Source organism: Hypanus sabinus, chromosome 20, assembly GCF_030144855.1.
Source record: "Hypanus sabinus isolate sHypSab1 chromosome 20, sHypSab1.hap1, whole genome shotgun sequence".
In the NCBI taxonomy this organism is placed as follows: domain Eukaryota; kingdom Metazoa; phylum Chordata; class Chondrichthyes; order Myliobatiformes; family Dasyatidae; genus Hypanus; species Hypanus sabinus.
Window position 1 is genome coordinate 55,354,698 of NC_082725.1, and position 17,467 is coordinate 55,372,164.

Below are 17,467 nucleotides of genomic sequence, written 5' to 3' on the forward strand. Positions count from 1 at the left end.
TGAACACCCACCTGAACACAATAAATATTGATCAATGAAAACTCACCTTTCACAGACTTTTGGACTATTAGTCTGAGCATGCCAAACAGTTGCTCTCTTTGCCTGGCCTCAGTGATGGTAAGCCTTTAGAGCTAATGGACCACATGCTGTCCCTCCTGGGAAATCACCATTTTTGTGTTATTTTTGAATAACTCTTCATGCAGCAAATGCCTGATCAAGTTTGCATAGCCCTCACTAATGCACCATGCATGACTATAGAAAACTTGGTAAAATGGCTGATAATCCACATTCATCAACAATGCATCATTCCTCCTCCTTTTTCTACCTCAATAAGCCCAGTCAGCAAGATCCCCAATATAAGGATGCCCAAGGCTGAGAAACAGACAATGCCAAATCTGTGTTGTAACCATGCTCACTTTGGTAAGAACACTAGGATGTTCCAAACAGTTTGCAGCTTTGACAGTGCCAGTGCATTGGGACATCAGAGATCTGTGACATTGTGGGATCCAGCTGCCAGGCACATCTACTGTACATCATGGACACCCTTTTAGGGTGATGCTTCTTATGTGACGTGGGTGCTCTAGTGAGTGTGCCGCCAGCATCATCCATTGATGAGAAGGCAAAGAGTCACAAAACCTTGCTGGAGGCTGCCAACTGCAGCATGATCCAGACTTATGGGACACGACAGGTGACGCTCTGCGTCAGCGGGTGATGTTACACATGGGACTTCGTCCTGGCTAAATTGGCTAGAACTCTGCTTGGTGCAGATTTTCTGTGCACCCAAGGAAAGTTATCAATCTAAAGAACTGCTAACTTGTGGATGTCTAGAACTTTGGGTGTTACCCTGGTCCCCCAGAAAATTCCCCACAATGACTCTGTCAAGTGTATGCACCACCACATGTGACTTTACTCAACTGCTGGGCAAATTCCCAGACTTCACCAAGCCCACATTCTCCACTACAGTAACAAAACATGTGGTGGAGCACCACATTCCTACAACTGGCCCACCAGTCCAGGCCCACACACATAGACTGGACCCAGAAAAACTGCAACCACAAAGGTGGAGTCTGCCAACATAGAAAGATTCGGCATTCTACACCTGTCAAATTGCACTTGGGCTTCACCTCTCAATATGGTCCCTAATTCCGATAATGGTTGCCACCCATGTTGTTATTACGACATTTTATCAAGGCCACCATCCCTGATCTTTATCCGGTCTCACACATCCAAGACTTTTCGGCATGTGTAACCGGAAATATAATTTTATCCAAAGTCGATCTAGTTAGGGGTAACATCAGGTGCCTGTGTATTTGGAGGACATTCCCAGAACAACAGTGATAACCCCATTCGGTCTTTTTGAGTTTCTGCACATGCTAGTTGAACAGAAATATGCGGCACAAACTTTCTGACAACTGATGGACTCAGATTTAGATTTTCTTTTTGTTTACCTGGATGACATACTTGTCACCAATGTATCCAAAAGCTAACACGTATCTCATCTCCACACACTTTTTGAGTGCTTAAGTCAACACTGGTTGATTATTAACCCTGTTAAATGTCAGTTTGGGTTGTCAAACATTGACTTTCTCAACCATCACATCTCTGCAGTAAGTGCAAAACCCCTCCCATCAAAGCTAGCCATTATTATGGATTTACCATTACTATAAAAAACTGCAGGAGCTTCTAGGCATGGTGAATTTTTATCACTGCTTCATTCCGCAAACTGCTGAACTTATGCTCCCTTGTATAGTGCGCTTAAAGGCATTACTCCAATCACATGCTTGACTGTCAGAGGACATGACCAGGTCATTATGATGATACCAAACAAGCTCATGATACCATGGCCCTACTGGCACACCTACTCCCCAACACACCCATAGCTATTACTGATGGCACTAACAGTTACTCAGAGGTGTGTGGCAGCCACTTGCCTTCCTCAGCCAACATCTCCGTCCCACTGAAAGGAAATACGGCACATTTGACTGTGAGCTTCTTGGTCTCTAGCTGGCTGCCCGCCATTTTCATTTTCTTCTACACAGGTCGCCATTTCACAGCATTCATTGACTCCAAACCCCTTGTGCATGCAACACCACCGCTTACATATTAGAGTTCACCACTGATATAAAAAATAACAAGGGGAGTAATAATGATGTGGCCGATTGCCTCTCACAGCCAGCCGTTGATGCCATACACATAGGGGTTGACTATGCCAGTATAGCTGCCAGTCAAGCTACTGACCCAGAGGTCCAAGCTTACCAAATGGCAGACATGGGCATGTGTTTGGCTGACATTATGTTCGGGGAAGATGGGGGTTTCTCTCCTGTGGGATGTCTCAACCAGTCACCGTCACCCCATCGTGCCCACAAGCTGGAGGTGGACTGTTTTTGACTCCATACATGATCTCTCACATCCAGCTAGAAGTGCTCATAGAACTTGGTTGCACTAAAGTTTGTACGGCACAGCCTCAGAGAGGATGTGCTCGATTGGACTGCAGTTTGTGTTGAGTGCCAGTGAACAAAGGTTATGTTAAGGTGCCATTGCCACCTTTTGAAGTCCCTGAGCAACGGTTTGACCATGCTAATGTGGACCTTGCCGGTCCTCTTCCCTTCTCCTGCAGTTTCACTTACTTTCTTACCATGGTGAACTGTACCACCAGGTAGCCAGAGGTTGTCCTTCTGACATTGACAATGGCTGCAGACATCAGCAGCTGGGTTGTTCACTGTGGCATCCTATCTGGTATTTTCTCTGACTGCGGTCCCCAATTCATTTCAGACCTGTGGGTTGCGATGGCCCAGAAACTTGGCATTAGGCACCTAGATTACAGAGAAAGGTTGAACAAGTTAGGTCTTTATTCTTTGGAGCTTAGAAGATTGAGGGGGGACTTGATAGAGGTATTTAAAATTATGCGGGGGATAGATAGAGTTGACGTGGATAGGCTTTTTCCATTGAGAGTAGGGGAGATTCAAACAAGAGGACATGAGTTGAAAGTTAGGGGGCAAAAGTTTAGGGGTAATACGAGAGGGCATTTCTTTACTCAGAGAGTGGTAGCTGTGTGGAATGAGCTTCCAGTAGAAGTGGTAGAGGCAGGTTCAGTATTGTCATTTAAAGTTAAATTGGATAGGTATATAGACAGGAAAGGAATGGAGGGTTATGGGCTGAGTGCGGGTCGGTGGAACTAGGTGAGAGTAAGCATTCTGCATGGACTAGAAGGGCCAAGATGGCCTGTTTCCGTGCTGTAGTTGTTATATGGTTATATAGGCTACCTCATATTTTTTTGATTCGGAACAAAAAGCCAGCGGGAAAGTACCAAAGGATTTCCAGCGGGAAGACATTTTGAGTTCTCGGGGGAAGAGAGAGGCCAGACTACGCAGTCATGTGACGTCAGCCAGTTGAGCGCGAACAGTTTAAAAAGAAGGCAGCCATATCCAGCGGGCAGCGGAGTGAGAGGCAGCAGAGTGAAAGGGCTTTGGATCAACGGGCTTCAGCTGTAACAGGACGACGTGAGGCAGCTGTTGATTGCAGAAGGAGTTAGTATGTGTGTGAGGCCAGTTTTCTGTGATCGGTCAGATGTGGGAGGTTCTGGAGTCCCCCGGCGTCCCGGACGGCCACATCTGCAGCTGGTGCATCGAGATGCAACTCCTAAGGGACCGTGTTAGGGAACTGGAGGTGCAGCTCGACAACCTTCGTCTGGTCAGGGAGAGTGAGGAGGTGATAGAGAGGAGTTACCAACAGGTGGTCACTCCAGAGTCACGGGGAACAGAGAAATGGGTCACAGTCAGGAGAGGGAAGGGGAAGAGTCAGGTATTAGAGGGTACCCCTGTGGCTGTACCCCTTGACAATAAGTACTCCTGTTTGAGTATTGTTGGGGGGGGTACAGCCTACCTGGGGGAAGTGACAGTGGTCATGCCTCTGGCACAGAGTCTGGCCCTGTGGCTCAGAAGGAAAGGGAAAGGAAGAGGAAGGCAGTAGTGATAGGGGACTCTATAGTCAGATGTTCTGACAGGTGATTCTGTGGATGCAGGAAGGAAACTTGGATGGTAGTTTGCTTCCCAGATGCCAGGGTCCGGGATATTTCTGATCGCGTCCAAGTTATCCTGCAGTGGGAGGGAGAACAGCCAGAGGTCGTGGTGCACATTGGTACCAATGACATGGGTAGGAAAAGGGAAGAGGTCCTGAGAGAAGACAACAGGGAGTTAGGAAGGAAGTTGAAAAGCAGGACCTCAAAGGTAGTAATCTCGGGATTACTGCCTGTGCCATGCGACAGTGAGAATAGGAATAGAATGAGGAGAAAGATGTGTGGCTGAGGGATTAGAGCAGGGGGCAGGGATTCAGATTTCTGAATCATTGGGACCTCTTTTGGGGCGGGTGTGACCTGTACAAAAAGGACAGGTTGCGCTTGAATTCCAGGGGGACCAATATTCTGGTGGGCAGGTTTGATAGAGCTGTTGGGGAGGGTTTGGCAGGGGGGTGGGAATCAGAATGTGAGTGCAGGGATTAAGGTAGAAGGACAAGGGCATGATGCTAAGAGTTCTGAGTTGATGAGGAAGGACAGGCAGGGGACAGAACATAATTGTAGCCAGTTAAAGGGGTTGAAATGTGTCTATTTCAATGCTAGGAGTATTAGGAACAAGGAGGATGAACTTAGAGCATGGATTAGTACGTGGAACTATGATGTTGTGGCTGTTACTGAAACTTGGTTGGAGGAAGGGCAGGATTGGATGATGCAGGTCCTGGGGTTCAGGTGTTTTAAAAGGAATACGGTGGGAGGTAGAAAAGAGGGGGAGTGGCATTGCTGGTCAGGGATAGTATCACGAGTATTGAAAGGGAAGACGATGCAGAAGAAGTGTCCATGGAGTCAGTCTGGGTGGAAGTCAGAAATAGGGAGGGATCAATCACTGTGCTGGGAGTAGACTACAGGTCCCCAAATAGCCCTTGGGGCACCGAGGAGCAGATAAGCAGGCACATTTTAGAATGGTGCAGGAAATACAGGGTAGTAGTTATGCTTGATTTCAACTTCCCTCATATTGACTGGCACCTCCTGAGTGCAAGGGGGATAGATGGGGCTGAATTTGTCAGGTGTGTTCAAGAAGCATTCCTGACACAATATGTGGACTGGCCAACGAGAGGAGAGGCTATACCGGATCTAGTTCTGGGTAATGAACCTGGTCAGGTGACAGACCTCTTGGTGGGGGACCATTTTTGTGAGAGTGACCACAACTCCCTTAGCTTCAGCATAGCTATGGAAAGGGATAAAATCAGATGAAATGGTAAAGCACTTAACTGGGGAAGGGTTAACTTTGAAGGAATGAGGCAGGAACTGGCAAGAATAAATTGGAAACAGATGTTCAAAGGGGAAAGCACAGAAGTAATGTGGGAGAAGTTTAGGGACCACTTGAGCTGGGTTCAGGATAGGTTTGTCCCACTGAGGCAAGGAAAAAATAGTAGGAAAAGGGAACTGTGGCTGACGAAACATGTGAGGTAACTCGTCAAGAGGAAAAAGGAAGCATATGTTAAATATAAGCAGGAAGTAGGAGGGGCTTATGAGAAATATAGGGTAGCCAGGAAGGAGCTAAAGAAAGGACTTAGGAGAGCTCGAAGGGGGCATGAGAAGGTCTTGGCATGTAGGATTAAAGAGAACCCCAAGGCATTCAATGCTTATGTGAAGAATAGGAGGATGACGAGAACGAAGGTGGGATCACTAAAGGATAAAGAGGGCAACATGTGCCCGGAAGCGGAGGAGGTCTTAAATTAATACTTTGCTTCAGTATTCACAAGAGAAAAGGATCTTGATCAGGATGAGGTTGAAGTAGAGCAGGCCTGTGTGCTGGACAATGTGGAGATTAAGGAAGAAGAAGTGCTGGATCTCTTAAAAACATTAAGATTGATAAATCCTCAGGGCTGGATATGATACACCCCAAGTTGTTGTGGGAATTGAGAGAAGAGATCGCAGGAGCATTAGCCATGATCTTTGAATCCTCTTTGGCTGCAGGAGAAGTGCCGGAGGACTGGAGAATGGCAAATGTAGTTCCCTTGTTTAAAAAAGATAATAGGGAGAAACCTGGGAACTATCAACCAGTGAGTCTTACGTCAGTGGTATGCAAACTACTGGAAAGGATTCTTAAGGATAGGATCTACGAGCATTTGGAGAAGTACAGTCTACTCATGGATAGTCAACATGGCTTTGTGAAGGGAAGATCGTGCCTCACAAGCCTGATTGAGTTTTTTGAAGAGATAACAAAAGGAATTGATGAGGGTAGGGCAGTGGATGTGGTCTACATGGATTTAACAAGCACTTGACAAGGAAAGCATTTGACAAGGTCCCTCATGAGAGACTCATCCAGAAAGTCATGAGGCATGGTATAAGTGGAACCTTGGCTGCTTGGTTAAAAAAATTGGCTTAAAGGAAGAAAGCAGAGGGTAGTTATGGAAGGAAAGTATTCTGCCTGGAGGTCGGTGATTAGTGGAGTGCCGTAGGGATCTGTCCTGGGACCGCTGCTCTTTGTGATTTTTATAAATGACCTGGATGTAGAGGTGGAAAGATGGGTGAGTAAGTTTGCGGATGACACGAAGATTGGAGGAGTAGTGGTTGGAGCTGTAGGTTGTTGAAGGTTACAAGAGGATATAGACAGGATGCAGAGTTGGGCAGAAAAATGGCAGATGGAGTTCAATCCGGACAAGTGTGAGGTGATGCATTTTGGAAGGACAAACCAGAAGACTGAGAACAGGATTAATGGTCAGTTACTTAAGAGTGTGGATGAACAATGGGATCTTGGGGTTCAAATCCATACATCGCTCAAGGTCGCTGCACAGGTTGGTAGGGTAGTTAAGAAGGCCTATGGCAGGGGTGGGCAAACTTTTTGACTTGTGGGCCACAAAGGGTTCTAAAATTTGACAGGAGGGCCGGACCAGCAGCAGATGGACGGAGTGTTTTGGTAATACACCTCATAAGAGAAAATAAAATATCATGGGATATGTAGAAAACATGTGCTTTAATTTCAATTGAAAACGAACAAGTGCATTACAACAAAATATCTGTCTTTGAAGTCCCATGGTATTTAGCTATTTATTGAAATGACTTTTAAAACACTGAAAATTAAATGAATAAAATACAGCTTTTTTTAATAGTAACAGTTATTATTTTAAAGCACTGAAAATTCTGTTATCCTTCAAGATATTATCATCATCACTCTCCTCCTGCCTGTCTTTATTTCAAAAATGGTAGGAGATGCAGGTCTACTTGTCCTGCTCCTTCTTATTCAATTGTCCCCTGTGCCAAAACTCAACAACGACCAGCACAAGGACAGAACAGTGACAGCGCGCCAGTATGCGGAGCGCGTTATTTGATCTGGAGCGCATTTTTTATTTTGAGAACGAACGTGCACCTGCACACTACTCATGTCCATCACTTAACAGAAATGACATGTAACTTTTCAGGCTTATTGAAAAAAATATTTTCAAATGCACTTTTTACATAACACAATGAAGAAACTTATTTTTAATTTCAGTGGGAACAGTGTTGTTGGTCTCCCTTTTTAGCCAGCGCATCAAAGTCTGGATTTAGTTTTGTTGTAGCGATTCTCAGGATGGATCTGAGGTGTTGGTCAGTTAACTTGGATCTGTGGCTGGCTTTGTTGATGTTCATGACGCTGAACGCCTGTTCACACAAATAGGTCGAGCCGAACAAAGAGGAAAGTGCAAATGTGGAGTAATACGCTGCACCTCAACAAAGGTCAATGTGTAGCGGTATGCTACATGCAGCGCTAAAATTACGACACGGAGTCAGTAACTGCAGTTGAAGAAAAAAACTTTATTCGAAATCCCCAGCCTCACTTTTAAGCCTCCCTCAACCTGCTCACCCGTGGCGCAGAGGCTCCAAAGCTCTGTGCTCGCAAATCCCCGCAGGCTATCTCCCTTAGCCGGAACGCTGGCTAATTGTGAGCCAGTTCGGATGTGCCAGGAAATGGGTCGCCACAAATGTATATAGAGTGCGTCATCTATTGGGAAAACGCCAGAATTGCGGGGAAAAAACGTTAACAGGGTTTATTAATATAATTTCATCAAGTTCTGCGGGCTGGATTAAAAAGCTTAACGGGCCGCATATGGCCCCCGGGCCGTAGTTTGCCCATGATTGGCCTATGGGATGCTGGGCTTCATTAACAGGGGGATTGAGTTCAAGAGTAGAGAGGTCATGTTGCAACTCTAGAAATTCCTGGTGAGACCACACTTAGAGTATTGTGTTCAATTCTGGTCACCTCTTTATAGGAAGTATTTGGAAGTTATGGAGAGGGTGCAGAGGAGATTTACCAGGATGTTGTCTGGTTTGGAGAACAAGTCATATGAAGCAAGTTTAGCAGAGCTGGGACTTCTCTCTTTGGAGCGCAGAAGAATGAGAGGGGACTTGATAGAGGTTTACAAGATTATGAGAGGCATAGATAGGGTGGATAGTCAGTACCTGTTTCCCAGAGCACCAATAGCAAACACCAGAGGGCATATGTACAAAATTAAGGGAAGGCAGTTTAGGGGAGACATCAGGGGTAAGTTTTTTACACAGAGGGTTGTGAGTGCCTAGAATGACTTGCCAGGGATGGTGGTGGAGGCTAAAACAGTAGGGGTATTTAAGAGCCTCTTAGACAGGCACATGGATGAAAGAAAAATGGAGGGTTATGGGGTAGTGTGGGTTTAGTACTTTTTTTTAAGGATTATATGGGTCAGCACAACATGGAGGGCTGAAGGGCCTGTATTGTGCTGTAGTGTTCTATGATTCTATCACACCACGGCCTATCACTTGCAGTCCAATGGCCTGTGCAAGTGGTTTCACCACTCCTTAAAGGCTGCTCTGAGGGTTTCTCTCTCAGAAGAGTGGTGGTCCTGCTGGGGCTCGAAACAGCTCCAAAAGAGGACCTGCAGTAGTCCATTGCAGAGTTGGTATACGGTCAGCCATTACAAGTGCCAGTTAATTTAATTCCTGATGCCACGACCGCCCGGTTGGCCTCTCCGCAGCGTACCACACTCCTCAGTAAATTCAATTCCTTTTCACCTATTCCTACCTCTCATCATGTCATACAGCACTCTTGGGTTCCTGTTGACCTACATTCCGCCTTGTTTGTTTTCAACCACCATGATGCTCACCAACATCCTTTTACGTCCCCTTACGATGACCCATTCCACATTTAGGTCCAAGGAGAAAAGACTTTTATCATAGATAAGAGGGGTAAACCTGAACATATTTTGATGCCATGTCCCTGGCATTACAACATGACCATGAGCGCGTCAACGCACCTCTGGACAAGCCAGAGGCACCTGCTGTTTCCATCCATGGAACACAGGACCTGAGCTGGGCTGCTCGTCCAAGCTCCAGACAGGCTCACAGTGCCAGTTTTAGTGAATTCTGGGAGGGGGACCTGTGTAGGGTAACGTAAAAGGGAGAGATGTACATAATTCACAGCCACTGACATTGTTGGGGTTTTGCTTTGAGCCCGGGAAATCTGAAATGTAAACAGAAAATGTTGGAAGTATTCAACAATGAAACCTATTTTGCTGCATCATTAACATTGGAGCTGAAAGAAAGACAAAATATGTGAGGCAATTATTATTGTGACTATTTACATTTAAAATAATTACACAGGAATTGTCATGCTAAACTGAATTGCACAAAGTAACTTCTGATTTGCAAATGTGACATCCAGGAAGAAGATTTGTCCAATATTTTCAACTGCAGGTTGCAGTAACACCCAAATTTTTCAGCCAACAATGTGAAATCTTAGAAATATAAATAAAGAAATGGAAGTTTCAACTTGGAAACAGTCTGTTTCTTCAACCAGCTTATCTCGGCACTAACCCTCCACCCAAGCAAACAATTCAAATCACATTTAAGAACGTAGCTTGAAAAGATAACCTGGAGCTACTTTGGTTCATGTGTCCAGATAAATCAGCCCTGCCCTACAAGAAAATATGGCTTATCTATTAATTGGGCTCAGCTTCTCTTCTGAACCTATTCCCCATATGGTTCAAAAATCTACCTTCACCTTTCTTAAAACTTCATACATCCAGCACACTCTAAACTTTTGTGGTGCCAGACCAGCAGGTTTTCCAGACTACATTATTAATACTCAAACTCACTTTTTGTAAAAGATGTTACACAGTAACGTTCCAGTGAAACAGCTAAGTTCAAAGGAAATACAGGTAATGGACTCTGGTAAGTTTCAAGCAAGACCGACTAACAGAACCAGCTGAGTATAAAGGGAGCTTGGAAAACTAACCCCAGTGAGTGGATGGGAAATGTGGGAGCCTCAGCCTCGGTGAATGATGGAGAGGCCACTCTGGGAACCTAAGCAAGTGGACAGGAAGCAAATATCACCTAGTGAGCAAGCTGCTGAATCATTGGGTTTTCTGAATGATTAGATTACAGATTATTGAGTTTTAATATACTCAATAGCTCAAAACTACAGCTGTCTGTACTAAATAATTTCAAGGATTCACAAATCTCTAAGGGAAGTTCTTCCTCATCTCCAATTCAGCTTGGGACTTCATCCCCTGGTTCCATATTTTCCCATTAAGGGAAACTCTCCCATAGTATCCACCCTCGTGGAAATTCAGATGCTTCAACAAGATCCATTTCACATTTTCGAAACATCATTAGGTGCAGATCTACCTTGTTCTACCTTGGACTATTTTTCTTCATTCATCTACCTAGTTTACTGTTGAATGCTGATACAGTTCTCTGCCTCAACAATAAAGAATTGAAATGAAGCCCACAGCTTTATAACTACTCCTCTCTCTTCCAAATAGCTTAAGCTTGAATCTAAGTTCTTTGTTCTACACGCCTCAATTACTGCATACAGTTTTCTTTGATCAACAAATCCTATTCCCCTTTCAGTTTGAATGTTAAATGTAGCAGAACTCATACACATTACAAACCACAACAGATTCTGAAAATTAAATCCATCAGCGATTATCACAAAACTTTGATAAAACGCCTCATTCTGATTGTTTGGAAATCCTGATGGTTCAGCCTCTGACTCACCAGTTGCCAAAGTGACAACAAGGCTTCACTCCCAGATGAGCTCAATGTCTTTTATGCTTGCTTTGACTGTCAACATGTGGAGGCACCTTCATGAATTGACCATAACCCTGATGACCTTGTGATTTCAGTTTCTGAGGCTAATATGAGAGCATCCTTCAGGAGGTTATACCCATTGAAATCACTCAGCCTAAATGGGGTACTTGGCTCAGTTTTAAAGACCTGTGCTGATCATATGACTGGAGCGATCACCGGTATCTTTAATCTCTCACTTCAGCAGTCTGAGGTATCCGTCTGCTTCAAGCAGGCTTCAATTAAATCGGTGCCTAAGGAGAGTGTGGTTACCTGTCTCAATGACTATCATCCAGTAGCATTTACATCCACTGTGATGAAGTATTTGGAGAGGTTGGTGATGCAACATATTAACTCCTTCCTGAGAAGTGACTTAGATCCACTCCATCAGAACAGGTCAACAGCAGAAGTCATTTCAATGGCTCAACCCTGGAACGTCTGGACAGCAAAGATGTTATTCATTGACTACAGCTCAGCATTCAATACTATTAGCCCCTCAAAACTAATTAATAAGCTTCAAGAACTTGGCCTCAATACATCTTTGTGCAACTGGATCCTCAATTTCCTTTCTTGCAGACCCCATTCAGTCTGGATTGGCAACAACATCTCATCTCCTCCACAATCTCCATCAGCACATGTACACCACAAGGCTGTGTGCTTAGCCCCCTGCACTACTCGCTTTACACTAATGACTGTGAGGCTAAGCGTGGCTCCAATGCCTGACGACATCACTGTTGACCAAATCAAAGGTGATGATGAATCAGCATATAGGAGAGAGAGCGAAGATCAGGCTGAGTGATACCACAACACAATCAATGTCAGCAAGACCAAGGAGCTGATTATGGTCCATGAGCCAGTCCTCATCAGGGGATCAGAAGTGAGGGGGTCAGCAACTTTAAATTCCTTGGTGTAATTATTTCAGAGGACCTGCCCTGAATCCAGCAGGTAAATTCCATTAAGAAGAAAACACGTCAGTTCCCCTACTTCCTTAGGAGTTTGTGAAGATTCACCTAGGCTCCATATCCCACCTTCTGAAGCTCTTTTGAAGCTCATTCAGGTTTCTGACACTCTTTTTAAACCTACCAGTGCAGCGGAAAAACTCAAACACTACTGTGTAACAGAAAGTGAACTGCAGTTGCATTTAACCAACAATTGAAATACATTCCAACAATCCCGAAAATCTGCCAGTCTGGCACAACTGATGTCTCAATGTGTCAGAGTTGTAGATTTCCTGTAAATGCAACATTTAACTTCCTGATCTGTTAAAACTGCATTGCAAGGTGGCTTACCTGAAGTCAAAGGCAAAGCAAGACTTTCTTTCCTGAGGAGGTTATATGACATTGACAGATTCCCTGGACTGATCTTCGCACTTTTTGATGACACATTCATATTAATTACCATTTTATAAATGTGGTAAAGTTTCAATCCATTGTCTTGTTCTATTATAGGATATCAATACTTCAGTTCCACATTCCACCATCCTGTCACTCACCCACTCCCATATCCATGCTTCTCACTCAACAGCAGAGCTAATTCAGCAAGCGGGTAAAGCAGCTTCTCTTTGGTCATGATAGAATACAGAACATTACTGTACAGTACAGGCCCTTCAGCCCACAATGTTGAGCCAACCTATGACAATGACTGACTTTGTATTCATGTGCCTGATCTCCCAAAGAATACTTTTCACTACTTTTGTAATGTGTAAGATATACCCAAATGCAAGAGATTCTGCAGATGCTGGGAATCCAGAGTAACACACACAAAATGCATGAAGAACTTAGCAGGTCAGGCAACTTCTATTGAGAGGAATAAAGAGCTGAAGTTTCAGGCCGAGACCCTTCATCAGGATGATGAAGGATACACCTCCTAGATTCAGAGTGCGAGTGAGTACTATTATTAAATATCCAAGCAATACACATCAAAGTTTTAACAACTGGGGAATCAAACACACAAGAGCCCTGATACTATATTTTTCATTGTTCCACTTACTTTAGGCTGAATTTACACATTCCTTTATACTATTGCTAAAAGCAACCTGGTTTTGCATTTCGAAATTTACAATTTTAAAATTGCACTGCTTGTGCACAAAGCCAGTAACCTGCAGTGCTTCATAGGAACAATAACTGGGATCTTTGTCTGATAGAACGAGAAAAGTTTCAAACAAATCACTAACTCAAGATAACTATTCAAAGGATTCTTTCATTATTTGAAACCTGAACCCATATCAAGAAATCAGTGACAGAGCATGTGATATATGACAGAAGGACCACGGTTTTGCAGGAATTGCAATTTGACAAAATGCCATTGAGTCATTTGATTTGCCTCTCTTTGCCAGATTCTGTAGTTCAGCATGCATTAGACTGCAGAGCAACTTCCTTAAAAAACAGAATTACTGCACTGGAGAAAAGCCTCGATTGGTCTAGCTGAAAATATTCACAGCTGTGGGTGATTAGACCTGCAGACTAGCTTCTCGAGTTGAATCTGAAGCAGCTAAAATGGATGAGTAATATCTGACTCAATGTGCACTGCCTTGGAAGGAGTTTAAAAAAAGAGCAAGGCAGAGAAAAAAACAATAAGGGGTAAATTGGAAAGCACTGGAAAATGCACAAGGGGACAAGGTCGCACAATTGTCAAATCTGACTGGAAGTAAAAGGACACTAAATTAATTCTGTCTATGCGAAGTCATGATCTCAGTATCCAGCCAGCTCTACTATTGTTGTTGATTTTGTGGGTCATCAGGACAGGCCCAGTGTTATTAGTGGCTAGCAATCTTTCTTGCACCACTTCCGTTTCTTAAAGGGAAGGTGTATTTTTCCAGCAGCAGCAGGCAGCAATATTTTAATATATGACCTGGCACAGCCTTAAGAGTTGTCAGTACTATAAATATTGGTCTTTAATGGAGGTGATCATGAGGAAGAGAGAAGTTCGTAACCAGAAAGGATCAAGTGCAACTTCTCCTCCACCCACCGTGACCTCAAAACAGTTGAATAGGCAATGGGTGTAGACAGTTCTGAACGTTATATCTACAAGACATTCTCTCAGAGTCTAGATGCTACATGCAAACATTCCAGTGAACTGAAACAAATAGGCAAGGTTAAAAAGTAGTTCTTGAAATGCCAGACTTAACTATCTTCATGAACTCTCATGCACTGCTGAGAGCACTGAGCACCCATCTTTCACCTGCCAGCAACATCAATCAGACAGGGCTGTAAATTAGTATTCATCTGCTTCACTACACCCTCACATTACTAGCACAACACCAAGCATCACACCCACCCATGTCTCACAGCTTGCACTGTTTGACCATGAAAGTCACATTACCCAAATACAATGTAAGATGTACAATGTAAAATAATGACCCCGCCTTTCTCACAAGACAAGGTGACACATGAACAGTAAACACGAGGAAATCTGCAGATGCTGGAAATTCAAACAACAACACACACAAAATGCTGGTGGAACACAGCAGGCCAGGCAGCATCTATAGGGAGAAGCGCTGTCTACGTTTCGGGCCGAGATTGGGATCTTCAGAAGGTCCAAATTGAGAAGCTCGAAAACGGATCCTGAAGCCAACTGGCCCGAAACGTCGACAGTGCTTCTCCCTATAGATGCTTGCTGGCCTGCTGTGTACCACCAACACTTTGTGTGTGTTGTTGACACATGAACAGTGTCATTACTGTGAGTGGAGGGGGAGGAGGATCATATCACCTTCCAAGCTCCACATCCCTTCAAAGTTTAAAGTTCAAAGTAAACGTAATACCAAAATATGTGCCATGTACCGTCTGAAATTCATTTCCTTACAGACATTTACCAGAAAAAAGAAATACAACAGAATTTTACAAAATCTATACATAAACAGACAAAGACTGACAAACAACCAATGTGCAAAAGAAGACAAACTGTGCAAATAAAAATAAAACTGAGAACAAGTTATAAAGAGTCCTTGAAAGTGAGTCCATGTGTCATAGAATCAGCTCAGAGTAGTGATCCACACTGGTTCAGGAGCCTGATGGTTGTAGGGTAATAACTGTTCCTGAACCTGGTGGCACGGGACTTAAGGCTTCTATATGGCCCAAGTGCCTGTTTCTGTGTTGTATCTCTCCATGACCTCTGTGACATCACAGTTCACCCTTAATTCACAATAATTTTCCTTACATGCTTCTCTAAAGAAGCTTTGCCTTGTGTATCAAAGCTTGGTGACTTCAATTTGTTATTTATTGAAGCTGATGCATCAAGTATCAGGTGAAACGCTGGATGGGTCCACAATCGCACTCAAAGTTAGCCCATCACATTGTTGAATATATTGAGCATCAATATCTGGCTAAAGTCCTATGAGTGAGAGGTGTTGGACTCTACCATGCTCCTAGTCATTGGACATGAACTTCTCTCCCATCCCTTCTCTACAACCTTATGCCTACAGCTAAGAGGTGTGATCTGATGAGAAAGCAGTTGAACAACATGAAGAGAACGAAGATGAAGAAGCACTATTGCTTGATGGCGCTGTTCATGATAAGGGTTGGCTTAGAGGCAGTATCTACAAACAACACACACAAACTGCTGGAGGAACTCAGCAGGCCAGGCAGCATCCATGAAAAAGAGTAAGCACTCGACGTTTCAGGCCGAGACCCTTCTTCAGGACTCCAGGTCGCCGTACACAACAAGCCTGGAGCCAGGGTAAGTGGTAAACAGCTAGTCAGGTGCCAGATTGTGGAGAGCGAGGGTGTATGCAGGTTAGCAGAAGGTTGATGCCTATGTATAGTGGAAGTTTGTTGCACAGGCAGGCTTACCAGAAAGCCCATGTATGATGTTATAAAGCAAGATGTTTATGGGTTTTGGGTAGAAGCTGATGCTCTACCTTTCCAGCAATGAAGTGGTGGCCAACTTTGTTAATATTTTTATACGCCCAGCCATGATGAAGGATCTGTTGGCTGCAAACAGAAGCTGCCAAGGTCAGTATGTAAGATGAGATATTAAAGCAATACTGGAAGCTGGAACAACAATCTGCTGGAAGAACTCCATGGGCCAAGTAGCATCTATGAGGGAAGAGGAATTGCCGGTGTCTCGGGTTGAAACCCTGCATTAGAAAGAATAGCCAGCATGAAGAAGGGGAGTTGTGCGAGAAAGGACTGGAAATGATTCCTGTGAGCTCTTGGGATGCACATTGTAATATACATGTAATATATGTACTCTATTGAATACTGCAGGGCTCCTTCAGGTGAGATCAGCAGTTGGAATCGTTGCTTGAGCAAGTCAGTGTTCTGCATTAATGTCTTTCAAGTGGCATCATGGTAGGTTGGCCTCCTGTGTGCAGGTAGTGCCACTGGGATCAAAACCATGTGGATGAGGATTACAACAGCAATCATCTGGTTTGTTGTGGAGACGTCAACATAAATGGCACAGCAAACTACCCCAGATGAGTTATTTATGGCTGCTACTGGGGACTGGGAATTCAACTGCATGTGCATGTTCAAATTGCCACTCTAGGAGTAGAGTCTCTTTGGGTTTTGAAACATCTTTGAGTTCACTTGCACTGCCTACAGTTTAACTATGAAACTGAAATCAGTTTGTCTGCAAAGGATACATTCTCCCTCATTTTTATTCATTCTGTTCTCTCTGCTGAATTAGAGCATAATAGCACTTACGGCACATATTTTCACACTTTCCTCTCCCTGGCACTTCATGTTTATTCTCACTCTCACTTTATTTCAATATTACCAGTCTCTGCTCTTTCACCTGATTTCTGTCTTACTTTCTCAAGTGGGACCAGAGAAGCTTGATTGCTCCCTTTGACACTAATCATGAATATTGATAATAATCGATGGGTTTTGGGGACAGAGGTGACAATCAAACAACTCCGTCAATTGGGGAGAGAAAATGAGCAAGAATCAGTAGAATTGAAATAAACAGTTTAAAGAATAGATTGAGTAAACAAACACAAAAGTGAAAATGCAACCATAGAAGGGAAATGAAAGCAAAGTGCTGAACACCAGCAATAAGAAAGAAAACAAGTTAAACAGAGGCAGTGGAGGACAGAAATGAATCACTGCCTGAAGAATAAGAGAAAACTGAAGACATAGAAACAAAGGTGAAAAAAGGCCAGCGTCCGTGGTTGGATGTCAGGCTGGCAGATCAGTGAGAACAAGGGCTGGTGACCACACCGCGCCCATCCACTCCAGGTCAGCAAGTTGTTGGCAGTTTACAGGATTGGAGTTCTGTGTGACCCGCTCTCTCCCCCCCCCCCCCACCCACCCGATCAGGGTCTTGTGAAGCCATGGGAACAGGAGGTGGATGGTCATTTGAGCAGCTGGTGAAGATCACAAGTCCTGGTTAGGTGACCACTGATGCCAGGTAGACAGTCTCTGAAGAGTATTGATA